Source organism: Ursus arctos, unplaced genomic scaffold (assembly GCF_023065955.2).
Source record: "Ursus arctos isolate Adak ecotype North America unplaced genomic scaffold, UrsArc2.0 scaffold_14, whole genome shotgun sequence".
In the NCBI taxonomy this organism is placed as follows: Eukaryota; Metazoa; Chordata; class Mammalia; order Carnivora; family Ursidae; genus Ursus; species Ursus arctos.
In genome coordinates, this window is record NW_026622808.1 from 26151482 (window position 1) to 26164699 (window position 13218).

At 48.0% G+C, this 13218-nt stretch overlaps 1 protein-coding gene across 7 annotated transcripts in view; it reads left to right on the plus strand.

Annotated features, from left to right (window-relative positions):
* The window catches only part of LOC113248705 (ultra-long-chain fatty acid omega-hydroxylase), a 52395-nt gene that overhangs the window by 4272 nt on the left and 34905 nt on the right, over positions 1-13218 (plus strand). For 2 of the 7 annotated variants that reach the window (XM_048227094.1, XM_048227093.2), the window contains exon 2: positions 9219-9311. The exons of 4 other annotated variants lie outside the window; for them this stretch is intronic. The gene's annotated coding sequence lies outside the window, so the exon portion shown is untranslated. Of the gene's footprint in view, positions 1-9218; positions 9312-10647; positions 10818-13218 lie in introns of all 7 variants that reach the window. One more of the 7 variants, XM_044380735.3, reaches the window with a different exon arrangement.

A 13218-nucleotide genomic window follows, 5' to 3' on the forward strand; every position in this document is an offset into this window, starting at 1 on the left:
TCTTTTTTATGGGTGAATAATACTCCATTGTCTGGATGTGCCACCATTTGTTTACGTAAATAAACAAATACACAAGGGTATGTAAACAAATCACTGGAACACATCCTCCCCCATCATTTACGTATTGTCTATGACTGTCCTCATGCTACCATGGCCGAGTTGTCTCTTGGCGAGCAGAGACCATCTGGCCTGCAAAACGGAAATATTTGGTACATGGCTTCCCCCTCCCCCAGGGTTATCGAGATATGATTGACATGTAACACTGAGTAAAGTTTAAGCTGTGCAATATGATGATTTGATCTATGTATATTGCAACATGTTTACCACAATAAGGTTAGTTAAGACATCCCATCACCTCACTTAGTTATCTTTTGTGTGTGTGTGTGGTGAGGACTTTTAAGATCCACTGTTTGGGGGCACCTGGGTGGCTCCGTTGTTAAGCGTCTGCCTTCGGCTCAGGGCCTGATCCCAGGGTCTGGGGATCGAGCCCCTCATCGGGCTCCCTGCTCGGCTGGGAGCCTGCTTCTTCCTCTCCCACTCCCCCTGCTTGTGTTCCCTCCCTCGCGGGCTGTCTCTCTCTCTGTCAAATGAATAAATAAAATCTTAAAAAAAAAAAAAAGATCCACTGTCTCAGCAACTTTCAAGTGTACAATACAGTCCTGTTAACTATTCACCATGCAGTACATTAGATGCTCAGACCTTATTTATCTTCTGTCTAGAAGTTTATACCCTTTTTTTAAAAAAAGATTTTATTTATTCATTTGACAGAGAGAGAGACAGCCAGCGAGAGAGGGAACACAAGCAGGGGGAGTGGGAGAGGAAGAAGCAGGCTCCCAGCAGAAGAGCCTGATGTGGGGCTCGATCCCAGAACGCGGGGATCACGCCCTGGGCCGAAGGCAGACGCTTAACGACTGAGCCACCCAGGCACCCCTAGAAGTTTGTACCCTTTGACCCGTCTTCCCATTTCCCCATCCTCAACCCCTGACAACTACTACTCTACTGCTTCTATGAGTTCTTTTGATTTTTTTTTAGGTTCTACGTATAAGTGAGATCACACGGTATTTGTCTTTGTCCAGCTTATTTCCCTTAGCATAATGCCCTTAACTGCCATTCACATTGTTGCAGGATTTCCTTCTTTTTTCCTATGGCTGAATAATACTCCCTAGTTTACATTCGCCACCTTTTAAAAAACTCTGTTCATTCCCTGAGGGACTCTTGGCGATAGTGAATCCTGCTGCAGTGACCATGTGGGTGCAGAGATCTCTTTGGAATAGTGATTTCATTTCCCTCAGATGTATGTGGACTTTTAATAAAGTTTGCTGACCCCTGCTGAGCCGGTTAACCCAAGTTCAAATTCTCACTCTGCCGCTTACTAGCTGGAGTGAGTGGCTTAATCTCTAACTCTCATTTTGTCTCTCTCTAAAATGGGAGAATAGTACCAACCTCATAGGGTTATTTGGGGTGCTGAATGAGGTGGTCCTATGTGCTGAGGACTGTCCTTGCATGTGGAAAGCATGCAACGAGTAGTTTCTGCCCACCCACCCACGGGCCCCAGCCTCCCCAGCAGAGGTCCAGCCCACAGGATAATCTGTGATGGTCGGAGTCCCGCTTCCTAATGAGTCTGGACTCACGGACATGTATTATTTCTGCATCTGGGGCACTAGTCCAAGCCAAGACTTCCCTGCTGGCCTTGCCCCCCACAGCAGCCAGCTGGGCCTGAGGGCTGGGCCTTCAGCGAGTCTGGAACTACATCCAGATCACCGAAGCCAGGCGGGCCAGCCCCAGAATTGGTCGAACCCAATTTGCCAAAGGGAAAGCAAAGTTGTGGGTGTGAGCCAATGACCCCACAGCCTCCAGCCGGGGTGATTCCACCGTCCCTGACGGAGTTCAGTTGCATCTTAGAATAGAGGTAAGATGTAAGCTCTCAACACCTGGAACTGGAGAGGAGGGAGTTTTGTAACTGAGGACATGAGATATTATAGTGAAATCTTGAGCTCAGCCCTCGGCGGTATGCTAGAGGCCAAGAATGAGTGTGGGGTAAATGGGGCCAGATGTTGGTACACCCTGGGGAATATTTACTGAGAGCCTACGGCTCCTAGCTGTTGTCACCCTGCTTTGCGAGAATGACACAGGGCAAAGGGCTTTAACCATTATTTTCTAAACAGAAAATTTCAAACATATTCGAAAGTAGAGAGAATTACATAATGAATCCCCATATGTATCCATCATGGAATTGACACCTGTCAACTCATGAGCCATCTTATTTCTTCCATAACTGCCACCCGCTGTCTCTCTTCTGTGATGTTCTCTGCTGTTGGTGATCATTGCCTAGACCTGTTAATCCATTAGCAGCTACAACAGAGTGATATTGGGATGATTTATTCCTTGTTCATTTATTAGCTGGAATACCTCTGGAGGGAGAAACATCCTCTCATCTACCATTTGGCTACCCAGTGGCACAATTCACATGGAAAGACAAGATCAATGCTTGATATCTTTTCTTCCCTGGTTTTCAAAGTCATTGCTGACCTCCTTAACATCCTCCAAAGGTAGATAATGAGATTTCCCTCTCCCCACATTATTTTTACAAATTTGTGGACTTAAACTATTGACATGTGTGAATATGTTGCAGGGTTTGTTTCTTTTTTAAGATTTTATTTATTTGCCAGAGAGAGACAGCCAGCGAGAGAGGGAACACAAGCAGGGGGAGTGGGAGAGGAAGAAGCAGGCTCCCAGCGGAGCAAGGAGCCCGATGCGGGGCTCAATACCAGTCACACCCTGAGCCGAAGGCAGACGCTTAATGACTGAGCCACCCAGGCGCCCCGTGTTGCAGGGTTTTTTTTTTTATCATTACTGATAATCATTACTGATAATCAAATTATTATCCTTTCTTTGGCCAGTGGGAGCCTCTTCACTTTGACTCCTGAGTTCTTTTGACAGGACTGTTTCTTGCTTTATGATGTAACAAGATATTCCAGGAATATCTTGTACATTTCCTGCCACAGGCCTGGGAATCAACCATTTCCCCAGGGAGCCTTCTTCCTTTGATTGGAAAGTGGTACTTAGAAATAGCCATCAAGGTGATAAGGGTGCTCATGGCTGTTGGGTTAGTTGTTTCTAGGACTTTTCACTGGACAGAAATAATAATTAATTTTTTACTTATTTATTGATTTATTAATTTTTTTTGAGAGAGTCAGAGAGGGTGTGGGCGTGAGCGGAGGGTGGGAGGGGCAGAGTGAGAGGGAGAGAAGGAGAGAGAGACTCCCAAGTAGGCTCCACGCCGTGTGGCCTGTGTGGAACCAGACGTGGGGCTTGCTCTCACCACTCCGGAGATCATGACCTGCGCGGAAATCAAGAGTTGGGTGCTTAACTGACTGAGTCACCTAGGGGCCCTTCCCCGTACCATTTTTTAAATAAAATACATCATGAATTCGTGCTGATGATTCCAAATTCCTCTTCAGAATTATATAGCTTTTACTTAAACGGATCAATCTTATGCCTGCATTTTCTTTTTCCCACACTGAAAATCCAAATTCTCAATTTGCTTCATTCCACAATCTCACATATCAATCTTCGAGTAATGTGCCAACAGTGCCTGAAACAATATGATTATTGAAAGCCGGTTTAAGCCTTTCTCTTTCTGGTTCTTTTCTGCCTTTGGGCATATCCCACTGTGGGTGTGCTATCAAATTACTGTGCTATAGCGTCACTGGAACTAGTTTCTGCACATTTGCACCATTAACCAGAAATTTTAATTTTTAGGGAATTTTTTTTTTGAGTGCAGGAAGTTTTAACTTACAACAGCAACAACAATAAAAACAACACCTCATGATAAGATTATGCATTAATGTGCAACAAGAAACATTATGTAATTAGAAAACCTCTAAAATAACAGGATTAATATTGTAATTATTATTATTAATCTGTTATGATTATTGAAAAATTCATCTCACTATTCCACCCTTCTGTTTAAAAATATCTCTGAAATATTGTATTATAACAAATTCAATTTAGAGCAGCTGGGTCTTTCAAATGAGGTAATGCCACGTTACTTTTTTCTTATTGAGGTAAAATATGCATAATATAAATATTATCATTTTAACCATTTTATGTGCGCAGTTCAGAAGCAGTAAGTGCATTCACATTGTTATACAACCATCACCATATCCATCTTGAGAACTTTCTCATCTTCCCAAACAGAAACTCTGTCCCTAACCGCCAAACATGACCTTCCCCTCCCCCACCCCAGCCCCCGACAACCACCATTCTAGTTTGTCTCTATGAATCTGACTACACTAGGGGTCTTATATAAGTGGGATCATACAGTGTTTGTCCTTTTGTGGCTGGCTGCTTTCACTTAGCATAATGTCCACAAGGTTTATCCATGTTGTAGCCTGGGTCAGACGTTTTTCCTTTTTTTTTTAGAGAAAGAGAAAGAGAGAGAGAGAGAGAGAGAGCGCGAGCAAATGAATGGAAGGGAGGGGCAGAGGGAGAGAGAGAGAGAATCCCAAGCAAGCTCCACACCTAGCGGGGAGCCCAACTCGGGGCTTGATCTCACGACCCTGAGATCGTGACCTGAGCCAAAATCAAGAGTTGGACTCTTATTTTTTTTTTAAGATTTTATTTATTTATCTGAGAGAGAGAGAGAATGAGAGGGAGAGCACAAGCAGGGGGAACTGCAGAGGGAGAGGGAGAAGCAGGATCCCCGCTGAGCAGGGAGTCCGATGTGGGGCTCTATCCCAGGACCTCAGGATCATGATCTGAGCTGAAGGCAGATGCGCAACTGACTGAGCCACACAGGCGCCCCCGTTTTTTCCCTTTTCAAGGCTGAACAATATTCCGTTGTCGAGATAGACCACATTTTGTTTATCCATTCATTCGTTCGTTGATGGATGTTTGGGTTGTTTCCACTTAGGGCTATTGTGAGTAGTGCTGCTGTGAACAAGAGTGTACAGATATCTGCTTGAGTTGAGTTCCTGCTTTCATTTCTTTTGGGTATATACCCGGAGGTGGAATTGCTGGATCATGTGGTAATTGTATGTTTAATTTTTTAGGAAATTGCCAGACTGTTTTCCTCAGTGGCTGCACCATTTTACATTCCCACCAGTGGTTCACAGGGGTTCCAATGTCTTTACATTCTTGCCAACATTTGTTGTTTTCTTTTTTATAATAGCCATCCTAATGGGTGTGAAGCGAGGGAATTATTTTTTAAGTCTAGTATTACCTTAGAATTATGTAAGATCTTTGCATGGTTCTAAAGTCAAAACAACAAAACAAGGTATATAGAGAAACATCTAGCTTCTATTCATTTACCTTTCATCATGTTCTTTCCCTCCTCCTCAGGTAATCATTTATAATTTTTTCATGGTCCATTGTTCCATTTTAAAAACACTAGTGTGTGTGTATATATATATATATATATATATATATATATATATATATATATAGTCTCCACTTCCCTGTTTTCCGCTTAACACTGTTTCCTGGAGATCTCTCCATGCCAGAATAGATACTCCTCATCCCTTTTTACAAGCTGCATAGGACTGCATCATGTGGCTGTGTCTTGGTTTATTCAACCATTCCCTATTGATGGGCTTATGGGCTATATCCAGTCTTTTGATATTTTAAATAGTGCTGTTACGAAAAGCCATGTTCATTTATCTTTTTTTGTTTTGTTTTGCAAGGGAGTCATTGGGATATATTGCCCTAAGTGGATAAATGCACATACAATTTTGCCAGATATTATCAATTTCTCCTCCCCAGGGCTTAGATCTCTTTGCCTTCCCACTAGTGAAACTTTTTCATTCGCTCTGGTGGACTCCTACAGACTCCTATACATTCTTCAAAACCTATCTCCAATATCCCGGTTTCCAGGAGGCCTTCCCTTCTCCCCTGGCTTTCTCCTCTTGGCTTTTCCAGCTCCAGGCTCCTTTCTTTGGCTCAGCCCTGATACTGAGAGGTTGGGAGTGTCTGTGTCCAACTCTATACTCTCTAGACTTCGAGCTTTGTGAGATCTGGCTCCACGGCTAAGTCTTCTTAGGGCATTCAGTACAGGACTGGGCAGGGACAGGTGACAATAACAGGTTTCCTATCTGAATAAAGGACAGCTCCTAAGCCCTGGGCCTCCCTTGCTGTCTCCTCCTGGGCCGGGGAAAAAGAACCAGGTCAAGCTGGCCAATACCCTGGGTTCTGCTGTCTGCCCTCTGGCTGAGTCACCTGTGCCCAAGGGTGGTAAACTCATTGTGGGTGCCTGTCACCTGCACGGCTCCAAGGCAGAGGAGTGCAACCTGCTTGAGGTCAGGGAGACCCCACATCCCACTTAGTCTTCCCCACTCCCCAGGTGGAGCACCTCCCCTCTCTGTGCCTTGATTTGTCCAACTCTAAAATGACAATAATCATGTGTCTATCTCATGGCTTTAGCAAAGGAATCAGTGATATAAAATCATATCAACCCACTTCCCACCACTTATTTATTTGCTATGTGTTTATTATTGCAGTGAAATTCATGTAATGTAAAATTAATCATTATAAAGAGAATAGTTCAATGGCATTTAGTACATTTACAGTGTTGTGCAACCATCACCTCTATCTGGTTCCAGAACATTTTCATCACCCCAGACGGAAACTCCGTACTGATTACATAATCACTTCCCATTTCCCCTCCCCTCAGCCCTGGCAACCACCACTCTGCTTTTCATCTCTAAGAATGGCCTATTCTGGACATTTCATATAAATGGGAGCGTACACTCCGTGGCTTTGGTGACTGGTTTCTTTCATTCAGTGTAATGCTTCTGAGGTTCGTCCACGTTGTATAGTGTGTGTCAGGGCTCCGTTTCTTTGTACAGCTGAATGACATTGCTTTGCGTGTATATAGGACATTTCGTTTATCCATTCATAATTTCAGGGACATCTTGGGGGTGTTTCCACATTTGGCTATTGTGAAGAGTGCTGCTGTGAATGTGTGTGAACTGGTACTTGTTTGAACACTGTTTTTAATTCTTTGGGGTCTCCACCTAGAAGTGGAATTGCTGGGTCATATGGTACCTCTAAGTTTAACTTTTTGAGGGACCACCGAACACGTTATATCTGTTGCCTCACAAAGCTGGTGAAGAGAGAATTCCAAGTGAAGAATTCTGAGTCCCCATTTGGCAGTCAAGGAAACTGAGGCTGGGAGAGGTGGCCCCACACCATCCTGAGGCTGATGACCATCAGAAGAACCACTGTCTGCTTAGTGACCACTGGTTGCTGGACACTTGCTAAGGAGGAGCTTAAGATTGGAACCTCCAGAGTCTCCCCATCTCTGGAATCTGACAGATTTGGGTTCAACTCTCAGCTTGGGCAAGTTGTTTCCTTCCTCCAAGCCTCCATCCCTCTACCTATAAATGGTCATAATCCAAGCCCTTCCCTTATTGTGGAGAATCAGAATGGTTAGGGTAGGCAGGGGGTGGTACCTGTATTATGCCTTTGATTTACAGTGGATCAAACAGACAAAAAAGTGGTCAGCTGAGGCCTAGGGGGGTGAAGTAACTTGCCAAAAGTCACACAGCAGTTGGTGACTGGATCCACCCTACAAGCATTTTTGAGAAATTTTCTGAAGCTTAACCTTTCTGGAAGCTAGTGAGGAGAAATTTCTAAGGGAGGTCCTCCGGGGTTGGGGACAATTTGCTGCTAGGCTGCTTTGTGCTTTGGGGAGCTGACCTTTGACAACACAGAATCTTGCTGAATCAGCCTGGGGTAGCCTGTGGTCATGAACCACAACTGGTTCCCTGATGCAGGTCACCTTTGCCCCAACCCACTCACTCCTCCTCTCCGTTCTACAGTTTGTATCAGCACAGCAGGAGGCAGGCTGACTTCCGGTGCCCCAAACAGGCACGGGCCAGGCACTTCCTGGCTTCCAGGCATCGTCTCCTACTGGTCCCTCTGTTGTGGGGCACCCTTCTCCCTTCCCTCTCCTTTCTGCGGTGCATACACTAGAACTTTTAGGATCTGGCTTCTACCAACCCTTCTAATCTCCTCTCCTCATGGGTTCCTTATTCCAGCCCACTGGCCTCTTGCTCCTTGAGGATGCCACCCTCATCCTGCCCCAGGGCCTTTGCACTTGTTGCTCACTTTGCTTGGAATGCTCCAATTCATGTCTTCCTATCATTCAGGGATCACTTCCTGAATCACATTACTTCCTCCTAGAAGCCTAGCCCTGACCACCTATGTAAACTAGGTTCCCGGTCCCTCCTTATGAGCTCATTCTATTTACTAAGATCCTTACCTGACAGTATCTTATTCATTTGTTTATTTCTCTTATGCATTTATTTATTTATCGTTACCTCCCCCACTCAGATGGAAACTCCATGGGAGCAGGGACCTGTCCTGCTCAGTGCCTCATCCCCAGGGCTAAGACCAGTGCCTGGCACAGGGCATTCAGGTGTTCAACTGACTGACCATTGGGCTTCTTCTTATAAATATGACTTTTCCTCCCTCCTAAACTGGATCATGAGGATGAGTACCTTCTTATGCTCAGCCTCCAAGTCCTGGGAAGCTCCTCAGGTGGGCCACAGGACTTCAATTTCTGACTCTGTTCCTACCAGCCTGTGTGATTTGGGCAGGTTACTGCCTCTCTCTGGGACTCCAATTTGTAAAACAAAGTGCTTAATCTCCCCCTTTCCCCCACCAAATCTGGTGAAAACTATGGCTCCAAGCCTCTCCTGAAAAGATGAACTCATCTTTTATGATTTTTAAGGGTTTTAATGATCTCGCAGAGTCCAATGCTGATCGATATTGAAATCGATTTGTTCATTGACTCAGTTGGTCAGCAGGTATTCAAATGACACCAATATTTTGTGCCCACCCTCATGGTGGGAGATTTTGGGGCCCCATAAAGGTCCAAGCTCTGGGCTCTGAGATTTCCAACGGGGGTCCGGCGGGGGGGTGGGGAGGGGGCGCTGGCGGGGAGCGGGGACAGTGCAGCCAGACACTACCCCACGTGGTCATGACTAGGTTAGCTGGAAGAGCCAGAGGGGCCGCTGGGTACAGCTTGGGAAGGGGGCATAGAAAAGTTCCTGGAAGAGAGGGCTGTTGCTGCTGGGTTTTGGAGGATAAATAGGGTTGGGTCCGGGAGGCAGGGGCAATCCAGCAGAGGAAACAGCTTTGGGGGACTTGAGGGAGGGAGGAGAAATAATAACACATAGTTACACAGCATATATTTAGGAAGAGATCACTTTCAGGTGGGAGCCTCAGGCCCACCCTACGAAAGAAGGAAGAGGAGCACCTTCAGCTTACAGCTGAAAAGGAAGAGGCACAGAGATGCCACAGATCCGGTAAGTGGCGGACCCTGGCCTAGACACCCACAGGCTTCTTCTAAAGGGGCATTCTTATTGGCCGAGGGACGAAAGACTTGTTTCTGATAGGCTGAGGTATGTGGGGAGGGCCGAGCCTGATTCGCTGAGGGGTGAGTAGTTCAATCTGTCTAAGGAGCACCAAGGTGGAGTCTAGTTGTCTGTGAAGCGGGAGAGGCGTGTCTGAGCGAAAGAAGGGAAGGCAGACTCTGATGGTCTGAGGGTTAGGAGGGTGGAATCTGATTGGCTGAGTGGAAGTCGGAATGAGGTATCGTTGATGCCAGCAGTACCTTTTCGCCTGCACTTCGCAGATCCCCTGTCCCTGGGCCCCGGTGGAGGGTGTTGGAGGTTAATCCCCCACCAACTTGGGGAAATGGAGACAGGTGTGTGTGGAGGAAGGGAGGGGGTTGGGTCACTCCAGGCAGAGCCCAGGAAGGACACCTCCCCAGCCATACCTGGTGAGAAGTAACCTTGTTCCCCACCCCCTCCGCCCGTACCCACCCCAGGGCAGTGTCCTTCCACCTCGGTCCTCCCAGCTCCCTGCTCCCCAGCAGCAACCCCCAATTCTAGGGGGAACGTGTGTCCATCTCTCTAGCGTCTGAGGACCAGGGCCTCTCCTCCCGCCGCCGGCCCCGAGGGGTGTCCTGCCCCCACCTGACTCCTTATTGTGACCATCTCCTCTTTTCCCTCTCTTCCCATTTGCCGTCTTTCTCTCCATCCTCTCCTTCCTTCTCCTCTAGTCTCCATTCCTCCCTTGCAAACGCCAGCCTAGATGTGGCCCAGGCCCCAACCCTTGGCATCACCCCTTACTTACTTCCTTCGCTCACACCCACATTCCGTCTGTCAGCAAGTTCCGTCACCTCTAAACAAACCCCCGATTCTACACCTTTCACAACGCGGTCCCTCCAGGGCAGCTGGGCGGGTCCCGAGCCACAGCCTCCTCCCCTCGCTCCTCCCACCGCTCTGGCGCCCCCTTTCGTCGGCGCATTAGAGGCGCAGGGAGCCGGTGAAATCGGAGTCAGGCTCCGGCGAAGTCCGCATCCTCGTCGGCAGAACCCTCCGCGGCACCACCCTTCCCCAGAGGAAAACGCAAAGTGCCTCCCAGTCGGCACGATCAGTCCGGTCGCCTCCCAGCTCCTTGTCTCCTCCCACTCTCTCCCTCGCTCACTCGGCTCCAGCCTCGCTGGGCTCAGGCACGGTCCCGCCTCTGGTCTCTGCTCAAAGATATCCCCGCCCCCCGCCCCTCACCCCCTTACCTCGCGGGATCGTTCCCCACAGCACACCCCACAGAATAACCTTTTTGCTTATGTGTTTCTAGTCATGCTTTATTGAATCTCCACTGTTGAACAACGCCTGGTACTTGGTGGGAGCTTGGTGTTTGCTGAATGAAAACGCGCTCTGGGCCAGCGGGGGCTGGGGAAAAGGCAGGGAGTGCGAGACAGCCTGTCTACCCGCACAGAGCTCACAGCTAAACAAACCATGCCAAGGGTGAGTTTGCTGTGGCTGAGGACACACGGGGCCTGTGGCTGCATCGAGTGTGGGCTTGAACTGAGCCCAGGAGTTAGGGAAGCCCTCAGAAAATGGCCTTTGAGCTGATACCTGAAGGAGAGTAGGAGTTGGCTGAGCAGGTGAGAGGGAATAGAATTCCAGGCAGAGGGAAGAGCATGTGCAAAGGCTTTGAGGTGGGAGAGCTGGCCTTGAAGGGTTTGGCAGAATGGCTGCAAGTGGCAGCGAGCAAGAGTGTGGCGAGTGATGAGTTGGAAGGGGCTGTTTGCTTCTTCATTCACCCCGCACCCCAGAACTGCTCTGGTCTTTGCTTCCAATCTCTGAATTATCTTCTGCCTTGTCTCCACCCTTCTGCCCTCTGTTTTGTGTCCTGGGAGGCAGACTTGCATGGACCACTCAACCTTTGCTTTATGGCTTCCGGTTGGGTTAGGCCAATAGGGAGCCACAGCAGGCATTGGAGGGAGGGAGGAAATTGAGGTCAGGTATTAATATCTCATCTCCTCCTCTGTGTGGTCCATGCAGGCTGCCTGTGTCCCTCAACCAACAGCTCTTGCCAGGCAGTCCTTTCTCGGCACATAGCCCTATCAAGTCAGGTTCCAGCAACTGCTTTCACCCCATAGCCCCAGGTCCCAGGGCTCTGGGGTGGTAATGGTTCCTGGCTGCGCTATCTTTTTGAAATAGTGTTTTTATTAAACTCTTTTAAAATTACCCCCTTTGCATGTTCTGTTTCCTGCTGGAACTCCCTCTCTCTCTCTCTCTTTTATTGAGGTGAAATTCACATAATATAAAGTTAACCATCTTGAAGCATATAATTCAGCAGCATTAGTACATTCACAAATATTGTGCAACCACAGGCACAATATCGCTGTCTAGTTCCAAAATTTTTCCATCATCGCAAGAGGAGTTCCTGCACTCATTCTCCTTGGATATGGGCTTCACTCCTCACTGTCCCCTCCCCCAGTCACTGGCCATCCCTAATGTGTTCCGTCTCCATGGGTTTACCTCTTCCAGACATTTCACAGAAATGCAGTCATAGAATGTGTGACCTTTTGTGCCTGGCTTCTTTCACTCAGCATGATGTTTTCGAGGTTCACCCATGGAGTAGTGTGTGTCAGGGCCTCATTCCTTTTTATGACTGAGTAATATTCCACCATACGGATGGACCACATTTGTTTCTTGATTTCTCGTTGGTGGATAGTTGGGTTGTTTCTGTCTTTTGGCGACCGTGAATGTGCTCTGAGTATGTGTGGACATATGAACATGCAGGGACGTTGCATCCCTGTTCTCAATTCTTCTGGTTATATACTTAGGAGTGGAATTGCTGGCTCATATGGCAATTCTATGTTTAGCTTTTGGAGGAACCGCTACACTGTTTTTCATAGCGGCTGCACCATTTTATATCTTCACCAACAGTGTTGGAGGAGATTGCTCTTCTTTTTGTCTCTGCCCCCAAAAAGTCTGCTGTGAGCTTCTGGAGGCCCGGGAAAAGCTCTTCCCCCCACTCCTTCCCCTCCTTTGTCCACTTCCACACGTTTTTCTGGTACCATCTCCCTAATCTGGCCACTGCCTCCACGTTTTATCCTCCCACTTAGATTATAGTTCGTTGGTTGTCACCAGGCAGAGGACTCTGGTGCCTGGGAACCACAGAGCCCTGTCCCTTCCCAGGCCCTGGGTGCCTTGGCCTCTGGACACAGGTGATGGTGACTGTATCTATTACCGCTTTTCCTCAACCTCCCAGATGTGGCTCACCTCTCCCTCCAGCTCCATGCCTCTGCCTGCCCTCTCTCTAAACGCAGCTGTGATCCATGCTTCTGTCTGCCCATTCTCTGTCCACCGCCTCCCGGGTGACCTCACTGATCCACTCCCTGGGCGTTTGTGTCTTCCCAGGACAGGTGACTCAGAGATGCACTTCTCATGATGGGCCCAGCGGCCTCCTGGTGCCTCTCCTTGGCAGACAGGGCTTCTCAGCCTCAGCACTGCTGACATCTGGGGCGGGATCATTCTCTGGGGTGGGGGCTGCACTGTGCATTATAGTAGGTCCTCCCCCTCCACAACGTGACAACCAAAAGTATCTCTGGACATTGCCAAATGTCCCCTAGGGGGATAATCTGCCCCAGTTGAGAACAGCTGGGATAGTCCACATCAAACCACACACTCCAAGTGCTGATGTTTGTCTGGCTCTTGGTCTGTGCCGAGCATGGGGCCGAGCACCCTGTAAACACCACTTCCTCTTGGGGTCATCGCCTCCATTTTCTTTGTACAGGGATGGAGGCTAACAGTGGCCGCGTGACCTGCCCAAGGTAACATGGCTAGGAAGCCTACTTTCAGTGACTCCTCATCCCCAGGCTCTTCTGCTTGCTTCTCCTTCCTTGTCTCCATCTCT